Source organism: Triticum aestivum, chromosome 4B (assembly GCF_018294505.1).
Source record: "Triticum aestivum cultivar Chinese Spring chromosome 4B, IWGSC CS RefSeq v2.1, whole genome shotgun sequence".
NCBI classification, from domain to species: Eukaryota; Viridiplantae; Streptophyta; class Magnoliopsida; order Poales; family Poaceae; genus Triticum; species Triticum aestivum.
Genome location: NC_057804.1, coordinates 575,979,991 through 575,990,763, shown reverse-complemented (window position 1 = coordinate 575,990,763; position 10,773 = coordinate 575,979,991).

Genomic DNA, 10,773 nt, shown 5'->3' with positions numbered 1-10,773 from the left:
GGCTTTTTCCGCTGATCGGACTTGGAGCTGCTGAATCCGGCATTGACTAGCGTGTCTTCGGTGTTGTCACCATTGTTCCGACGCTTATGTATGTTGCGACGTGGCTTGCCGTTGCTGTCGCGGATATCTGAAGTGCCGGAGTTTCTTGGCGTGGTGCTACTACGAGCTAGCCAGCTGTCCTTGCCCGTGCAAAAGTGGGTCATGAGTGTCGTGAGGGCTGCCATGGACTTTGGCTTTTCTTGGCCGAGGTGTCTGGTGAGCCACTCATCGCGGATGTTATGCTTAAAGGCCGCTAGGGCTTCGGCATCCGGACAGTCGACGATTTGGTTCTTTTTAGTTAGGAACCGAGTCCAGAATTTCCTAGCTGACTCTCCAGGCTGTTGGGTTATGTGACTTGAGTCATCAGCATCCTGGTCGTACGTAAGTGCCCTGGAAGTTGTCGAGGAATGCATCCTCCAGGTTTTCCCAACTGCCAATGGAGTTCGCCGGCAGGCTATTCAGCCAATGTCGGGCCGGTCCTTTGAGCTTAAGGGTAAGATACTTGATGGCATGTAGATCATCACCGCGGGCCATGTGAATGTGGAGAAGGAAATCTTCAATCCATACCGCGGGGTCTGTTGTGCCATCGTATGATTCGATGTTTACGGGTTTAAACCCTTCTAGGAATTCATGATCCATTACTTCATCAGTGAAGCAGTGGGGGTGTGCGGCGCCTCTATGCCGGGCTATGTCACGACACAGTTCGAATAAGTCTGGTCTGCTGTGTTCGGCCCGACCAGACTAGTTGTTAGTATATCCGGCATGACAGTCATCATCACGCGTTATGGCGCGCCCCCGCGATTCGTAGATCGATCTTGGCTGTCCTGCTTTGTTTTCCAGTATGTCTCGCAGGTCCTGCATATTGCCCCGGGCCATAGTGTATTGGCATCAGGGTGCGCGCTAGTGTTCGGGTTGATATGCCGCTTTGTCTCGGCCACGAGGTGGCCAGTGAGCCTCGTTCTGTGCTGGTAGTGTAGGCTCTAGGGCCTCCTCCTCGAGTTGAGGTAGCAACTTGTGCTTTGGGTAACCTTTGGTTGGGCGCTCGAGTCCGTATTCCTCGGCTGCCAAGACCTTAGTCCATCTGTTTGTGAGCAGATCTTGATCAGCTTGAAGCTGCTGCTGCTTTTTTTAGGCTTCTTGCAATGGCTATAAGCCGGCGCTTGAAGCGCTCCTGCTCGACGGGATCCTCAGGCACGACAAATTCATCATTGCCGAGGCTCACCTCGTCTTCGGAGAGAGGCATATTATTGTCCTCCTCCAAGTCTTCATCCGTCGCATGTTCATCTGGGCAAGCTTGCCCGTCCTCCTATTCGGCCTGCTCGAAGTTAGGCTGGTCGGGGTTGTATTCGTCTTCGGCACCATCCTGATTGCTGTTGTCTCTGTTGGGGAACGTAGCAGAAATTCAAAATTTTCCTACGTGTCACCAAGATCTATCTATGGAGAAACTAGCAACGAGCGGAAGGAGAGTGCATCTACATACCCTTGTAGGAGTCATACTCTAAGCGGAAGCGTTCAAGAGAACGGGGTTGAAGGAGTCATACTCGTCCTGATCCAAATCACCGGAGATCCTAGTGCCGAACGGACGGCACCTCCACGTTCAACACACGTACAGCCCGGTGACATCTCCCATGCCTTGATCCAGCAAGGAGAGAGGGAGAGGTTGGGGAAGACTCCATCCAGTAGCAGCACGACGGTGTGGTGGTGATGGAGGAGCGTGGCAATCCTGCAGGGCTTCGCCAAGCACCGCGGGAGAGGAGGAGGACTTGGGAGAGGGGGAGGGTTGCGCCAGGGGAAAGGGTGAAGCTCCCATGCGCCTCCCCACTATATATAGGGATGGAGGGGGCTGGTTTCTTGCCCTCCAAGTCCATTGGGGCGTTGGCAAAGGTGGGAGGAAAGAAATCCCATCATTTCCTTCCCCACCGATTGTTATCCCCCCTTTTTAGGGATCTTGATCTTATCCCTTCGGGATATGATATTATTCCTTCTAAGGGGGGATCTTGATGCGCCTTGACCAGGGGTGTGGGGCCTTGCCCCCACTGCCCACGTTCATGTGGGTCCCCCCATGCAGGTGGGCCCCACTCCGGAACCTTCTAGAACCATCCCGGTACAATACCGAAAAATCGCGAACATTTTCCGGTGGCCAAAATAGGACTTCCCATATATAAATCTTTACCTCCGGACCATTCCAGAACTCCTCGTGACGTCCGGGATCTCATACGGGACTCCGAACAACATTCGGTAACCACGTATATCTATTCCCTATAACCCTAGCGTCATCGAACCTTAAGTGTGTAGACCCTACGGGTTCGGGAACCATGCAGACATGACCGAGACGTTCTCCGGTCAATAACCAACAGCGTGATCTGGATACCCATGTTGGCTCCCACATGTTCCATGATGATCTCATCGGATGAACCACGATGTCAAGGACTTAATCAATCCCATATACAATTCCCTTTGTCTAGCGGTATTGTACTTGCCCGAGATTCGACCGTCGGTATGCCGATACCTTGTTCAATCTCGTTACCGGCAAGTATCTTTACTCGTTCCATAACACATCATCCCGTGATCAACCCCTTGGTCACATTGTGCACATTATGATGATGTCCTACCGAGTGGGCCCAGAGATACCTCTCCGTTACACGGAGTGACAAATGCCAGTCTCGATTCATGCCAACCCAACAGACACTTTCGGAGATACCTGTAGTGCACCTTTATAGCCACCCAGTTACGTTGTGACATTTGTTACACCCAAAGCATTCCTACGGCATCCGGGAGTTGCACAATCTCATGGTCTAAGGAAATGATACTTGACATTAGAAAAGCTTTAGCATACGAACTATGATCTTTGTGCTAGGCTTAGGATTGGGTCTTGTCCATCACATCATTCTCCAAATGATGTGATCCCGTTATCAACAACATCCAATGTCCATGGTCAGGAAACCGTAACCATCTGTTGATCAACGAGCTAGTCAACTAGAGGCTTACTAGGGACATGGTGTTGTTTATGTAACCACACATGTATCTGAGTTTCCTATCAATACAATTATAGCATGGGTAATAAAATATTATCATGAACAAGGAAATATAATAATAACTAATTTATTATTGCCTCTAGGGCATATTTCCAACAATGTCCCACTTGCACTAGAGTCAATAATCTAGTTCACATCGCCATGTGATTAACACTCACAGGTCACATCGCCATGTGACTAACATCCAAAGAGTTTACTAGTGTCACTAAACTAGTTCACATCATCATGTGATTAAGACTCAATGAGTTCTGGGGTTTGATCATGTTTTGCTTGTGAGAGAGGTTTTAGTCAATGGGTCTGCAACATCCAGATCCGTATGTACTTCGCAAATCTCTAGGTCATATTGTAAATGATGCTTCCACGCTCCACTTGGAGCTATTCCAAATGGTTGCTCCACTATACGTATCCGGTTTGCTACTCAGAGTCATTCAGATAGGTGTTAAAGCTTGCATCGACGTAACCCTTTACGCCGAACTCTTTATCACCTCCATAATCGAGAAACCTGTCCTTATTTACTCCAAGGACAATTTTGACCGCTGTCCAATGATCCATTCCTGGATCATTCTTGTACCCCTTGACTGACTCATGGCAGACACACTTCCGGTGCGGTACATAGCATAACATACTATAGAGCCTACGTCTGAAGCATAGGGGACGACCTTCGTCCTTTCTCTCTCTTCTGCCGTGGTCGAGCTTTAACTCTTAACTTCATACCTTACAACTCAGGCAAGAACTCCTTCTTTGACTGATCCATCTTGAACACCTTCAAGATTATGTCAAGGTATGTGCTCATTTGAAAGTACCATTTAGCGTTTTTTGATCTATCCTCATAGATCTTGATGCTCAATGTTCTAGTAGCTTAATCCAGGTTTTCCATTGAAAAACACTTTTCAAACAACCCTATATGCTTTCTAGAAATTCTACATCATTTCTGATCAACAATATGTCTACAACATATACTCATCAGAAATTCTATAGTGCTCCCACTCACTTCTTTGGAAATACAAGTTTCTCATAAACTTTGTATAGACCCAAAATCTTTGATCATCTCATCAGAGCGTACATTCCAACTCCAAGATGCTTACTCCAGTCCTTAGAAGGATAGCTGGAGCTTTGCATACTTGTTAGCGTCTTTCAGGATTGTCAAAAACCTTCTGGTTGTATCACATACAACCTTTCCTCAAGAAAACTGTCAAGGAAACAATGTTTTGACATCCTATATGCAAGATTTCATAAATAATGCAGTAACTGCTAATCCAATTCCAACAGACTCTTAACATCGCTACGAGTGAGAAAGCCTCACCGTAGTCAACTCCTTGAACTTGTCAAAAAATATCTTTAACGAGAAGTCGAGCTTTCTTAATGGTGATACTTACCATCATTGTGTGTCTTCCTTTTAAAATCCATCTTTACCCAACGTCCTTACGACCATCAAGTATTTCTTCCAAAGTCATGGATCCTCTCTCGGATGTTATGGCCTCGAGCCATTCGTCGGAATCTGGGCCCACCATCGCTTCTCCATAGCTCGTAGGTTTATTGTTGTCTAGCAACATGACCTCTAAGACATGATTGCGTACCATTCTGAAGTAGTACGCGTCCTTGTCGACCTACGAGGTCCGGTAGTGACTTGATCTGAAGCATCATGATCACTATCATCAGCTTCCACTTCAATTGGTGTAGGTGCCACATGAACAACTTCCTGTGCCCTGCTACACACTGGTTGAAATGATGGTTTAATAACCTCATTAAGTCTCCACCATCCTCCCACTCAATTCTTTTGAGAGAAACTTTTCCTCGAGAAAGGACCCGTTTCTAGAAACAATTACTTTTGCTTCCGGATCTGAGATAGGAGGTGTACCCAACTGTTTTGGTGTCCTATGAAGATGCATTTTTATCCGCTTTGGGTTCGAGCTCATCAACCTGAAACTTTTTCACATAAGCATCGCAGCCCCAAACTTTTAAGAAACGACAACTTAGGTTTCTCCAAACCATAGTTCAAACGGTGTCGTCTCAACGGAATTACGTGGTGCCCTATTAAAGTGAGTGCGGTTGTCTCTAATGCCTAACCCATGAACGATAGTGGTAATTCGATAAGAGACATCATGGTACGCACCATATTCAATAGGGTGCAACTATGATGTTCGGACACACCATCACACTATGGTGTTCCAGGCGGTATTTATTGTGAAACAATTTCCACAATGTCTTAATTGCGTGCCAAAGCTCGTAACTCAGATACTCATCTCTATGATCATATCATAGACATTTTATCCTCTTGTCACGATGATCTTTAACTTCACTCTGAAATTACTTGAACCATTCAATAATTCAGATTTGTGTTTCATCAAGTAAATATACTCAACATCTACTCGAATCATCTGTGAAGTAAGAACATAACGATATTCACTGCATGCCTCAGCACTCATTGGACTGCACACATCAAAATGTGTTACTTCCAACAAGTTGCTATCTTGTTCCATCTTACTGAAAACGAGGCTTTTCAGTCATCTTGCCCATGTGGTATGATTTGCATATCTCAAGTGATTCAAAATCAAGTGAGTCCAAACGACCATCTGCATGGAGTTTCTTCATGCGTATACACCAATAGAAATGGTTCGCATGTCTCAAACTTTTCAAAAACGAGTGAGTCCAAAGATCCATCAACATGGAGCTTCTTCATGCGTTTTACACCAATATGACTTACATGGCAGTGCCACAAGTAAGTGGTACTATCATTACTATCTTATATCTTTTGGCATGAAAATGTGTATCACTACGATCGAGATTCAATAAACCATTCTTTTAGGTGCAAGATCATTGAAGGTTTTATTCAAATAAATAGAGTAACCATTATTCTCCTCAAATGAATAACCGTATTGCGATAGACATAATCCAATCATGTCTATGCTCAACGCAAACACCAAATAACAATTATTTAGGTTTAACACAAATCTCGATGGTAGAGGGAGCAGGCGATGCTTGATCACATCAACCTTTGGAAACACTTCCAACACATATCGTCAGCTCACCTTTAGCTAGTCTCCGTTTATTCTGTAGCTTTTATTTCGAGTTACTAACACTTAGCAACCGAACCGGTATCTAATACCCTGGTGCTGCTAGGAGTACTAGTAAAGTACACATTAACATAATGTATATCCAATATACTTCTATCGACCTTGCCAGCCTTCTCATCTACCAAGTATCTAGGGTAATCCTGCTTCAGTGTCCGTTCCTCTCATTACAGAAGCACTTAGTCTCGGGTTTGGGTTCAACCCTGGGTTTCTTCACTGGAGCAGCAACTGATTTGCCGTTTCATGAAGTACCCCTTCTTGCCCTTGCCCTTCTTGAAACTAGTGGTTTCACTAACCATCAACAATTGATGCTCCTTCTTGATTTCTACATTCGCGGTGTCGAACATTGCGAATAGCTCAAGGATCATCATATCTATCCCTGATATGTTATAGTTCATCACGAAGCTTCTAGCAGCTTGGTGGCAATGACTTTGGAGAAACATCACTATCTCATCAGGAAGATCAACTCCCACTCGATTCAAGTGATTGTTGCACTCAGACAATCTGAGCACAAGCTCAACGATTGAGCTTTTCTCCCTTAGTTTGCAGGCTAAGAAAATCATCGGAGGTATTATACCTCTTGACGTGGGCATGAGCTTGAAATCCCAATTTCAGCCCTTGAAACATCTCATATGTTCCGTGACGTTTCGAAATCGTCTTTGGTGCCTCAACTCTAAACCGTTTAACTGAACTATCACGTAGTTATCAAGACGTGTATGTCAGATGTTCGCAACATCCACAGACGACGTTCGAGGTTCAGCACACCGAGCGGTGCATTAAGGACATAAGCCTTCTACTGTCCGCATAATTGCTACTGTCAACTTTCAACTATATTTTCTCTAGGAACATATCTAAAACAGTAGAACTAAAGCGCGAGCTATGACATAATTTGCAAAGGGTTTTTGACTATGTTCAGGATAATTAAGTTCATCTTATGAACTCCCACTCAGATAGACATCCCTCTAGTCATCTAAGTGATTACATGATCCGAGTCAACTAGGCCGTGTCCGATCATCACGTGAGACGGACTAGTCATCATCGGTGAACATCTTCATGTTGATCGTATCTACCATACGACTCATGCTCGACCTTTCGGTCTCTTGTGTTCCGAGGCCATGTCTGTACATGCTAGGCTCATCAAGTCAACCTAAGTGTTTCGCGTGTGTAAATCTGGCTTACACCCGTTGTATGTGAACGTAAGAATCTATCACACCCGATCATCACGTGGTGCTTCGAAACGACGAACTTTCGCAACGGTGCACAGTTAGGGGGAACACTTTCTTGAAATTTTAATGAGGGATCATCTTATTTACTACCGTCGTTCTAAGCAAATAAGATGCATAAACATGATAAACATCACATGCAATCAAATAGTGACATGATATGGCCAATATCATTTTGCTCCTTTTGATCTCCATCTTCGGGGCTCCATGATCATCATCGTCACCGGCATGACACCATGATCTCCATCATCATGATCTCCATCATCGTGTCTCCATGAAGTTGTCTCGCCAACTTATTACTTCTACTACTATGGCTACCGGTTAGCAATAAGTAAAGTAATTACATGGCGTTGTTCAGTGACACGCAGGTCATACAATAAATAAAGACAACTCCTATGGCTCCTGCCGGTTGTCATACTCATCGACATGCAAGTCGTGATTCCTATTACAAGAACATGATCAATCTCATACATCACATATCATTCATCACATTCTTCTTGGCCATATCACATCACATAGCATACCCTGCAAAAACAAGTTAGACGTCCTCTAATTGTTGTTTGCATGTTTTACGTGGCTGCTATGGGTTTCTAGCAAGAACGTTTCTTACCTACGCAAAACCACAACGTGATATGTCAATTGCTATTTACCCTTCATAAGGACCCTTTTCATCGAATCCGATTCCGACTAAAGTGGGAGAGACTGGCACCCGCTAGCCACCTTATGCACCAAGTGCATGTCAGTCGGTGGAACCTGTCTCACGTAAGTGTACGTGTAAGGTCGGTCCGGGCCGCTTCATCCCACAATACCGTCGAAACAAGATTGGACTAGTAACGGTAAGCATATTGAACAAAATCAACGCCCACAACTACTTTGTGTTCTACTCGTGCAAAGAATCTACGCAATAGACCTAGCTCATGATGCCACTTTTGGGGAACGTAGCAGAAATTCAAAATTTTCCTACGTGTCACCAAGATCTATCAATGGAGAAACTAGCAACGATGGGAAGGAGAGTGCATCTACATACCCTTGTAGATCGCTAAGCGGAAGCGTTCAAGAGAACGGGGTTGAAGGAGTCGTACTCGTCGTGATCCAAATCACCGGAGATCCTAGTGCCGAACGGACGGCACCTCCGCGTTCAACACACGTACAGCCCGGTGATGTCTCCCATGCCTTGATCCAGCAAAGAGAGAGGGAGAGGTTGGGGAAGACTCCATCCAGTAGCAGCACGACGGTGTGGTGGGGATGGAGGAGCGTGGCAATCCTGCAGGGCTTCGCCACGCACCGCGTGAGAGGAGGAGGACTTGGGAGAGGGGGAGGGCTGCGCCAGGGGCAAGGGTGAAGCTCCCATGCGCCTCCCCACTATATATAGGGGTGGAGGGGGCTGGTTTCTTGCCCTCTAAGTCCATTGGGGCGTTGGCAAAGGTGGGAGGAAAGAAATCCCATCATTTCCTTCCCCACCGATTGTTATCCCCCCTTTTTAGGGATCTTGATCTTATTCCTTCTAAGGGGGGATCTTGATGCGCCTTGACCAGGGGTGTGGGGCCTTGCCTCCACTACCCACGTTCATGTGGGTCCCCCCATGCAGGTGGGCCCCACTCCGGAACCTTCTAGAACCTTCCCGGTACAATACCGAAAAATCCCGAACATTTTCCGGTGGCCAAAATAGGACTTCCCATATATAAATATTTACCTCCGGACCATTCCGGAACTCCTCGTGACGTCCGGGATCTCATCCGGGACTCCGAACAACATTGGGTAACCATGTATATCTATTCCCTATAACCCTAGCGTCATCGAACCTTAAGTGTGTAGACCCTATGGGTTCGGGAACCATGCAGACATGACCAAGACGTTCTCCGTTCAATAACCAAAAGCGGGATCTGGATACCCATATTGGCTCCCACATGTTCCATGATGATCTCATCGGATGAACCACGATGTCAAGGACTCAATCAATCCCGTATACAATTCCCTTTGTCTAGCGGTATTGTACTTGCCCGAGATTCGACCGTCGATATGCCGATACCTTGTTCAATCTCGTTACCGGCAAGTCTCTTTACTCATTCCGTAACACATCATCCCGTGATCAACCCCTTGGTCACATTGTGCACATTATGATGATGTCCTACCGAGTGGGCCCAGAGATACCTCTCCGTTACACGGAGTGACAAATCCCAGTCTCGATTCGTGCCAACCCAACAGACACTTTCGGAGATACGTGTAGTGCACCTTTATAGCCACCCAGTTACGTTGTGACGTTTGGTACACCCAAAGCATTCCTACGGCATCCGGGAGTTGCACAATCTCATGGTCTAAGGAAATGATACTTGACATTAGAAAATCTTTAGCATACGAACTACGATCTTTGTGCTAGGCTTAGGATTGGGTCTTGTCCATCACATCGTTCTCCAAATGATGTGATCCTGTTATCAACGACATCCAATGTCCATGGTCAGGAAACCGTAACCATCTGTTCATCAACGAGCTAGTCAACTAGAGGCTTACTAGGGACATGGTGTTGTTTATGTACACACACATGTATCTGAGTTTCCTATCAATACAATTATAGCATGGGTAATAAACGATTATCATGAACAAGGAAATATAATAATAACTAATTTATTATTGCCTCTTGGGCATATTTCCAACAGTCTCCTGTGCCGGTATTGCTGTGGCGGGGCTTAGAGCGGCGCCGATTACGCCCATGCTTTGATTGCTTCCCTAAGGGGTTATCCTCTGTTGCCTCATCGCCATTGTTTTCTTTGGGGGTGTCCACCATATATATATCATATGAAGAGGTGGCTGTCCAGCGCCCTGTGGGCGGTGGTTCCTGTTCTTCTCATGCATCGTCGTCCATACCGTCGATGTCTTCGGAGTCGAAGTCGAGCACGTCGTTTAAATCATCGACAGTGGAAATTAAGTGGGTGGTGGGTGGGTAATGAATTTCTTCGTCATCCGTCCCACTCGAGCCGGACATAGTTCGGCCAAGAGTCTCCTGACAAAGAGAGAGACCTTAATGAATTTAGCACGTCACCAAAGGGTGAGTGCTGAGAGATGTCCATGGCGGTGAACTCCATGATCAGTGCCCAATCAGATTCGATGGGCACGGATGCACGTGGTCTAGAACCTAAGACCGGAGACATGTCCGGGGGTCCGGTGACACAGATTTCCTTAGAGGTGGAGTCTGTGTTCGGCTCCAACGCCACTAAGTGTGCGGCCTCCGTGGCGGGGTCCATCCACCCATCCTCGGATGGCGCAATCTGCTCCAGATTGAAGTCCAGAGCTGCAGCAGGTGCGATATCCTGAATACTGTCCGACGGCAGATCTAAGTCATGCTCGTCGTGACTGTTCGGCGCTCCTGACGCAGGCCCGAATCCGTCGAAGATCAAGTCACCACGGATG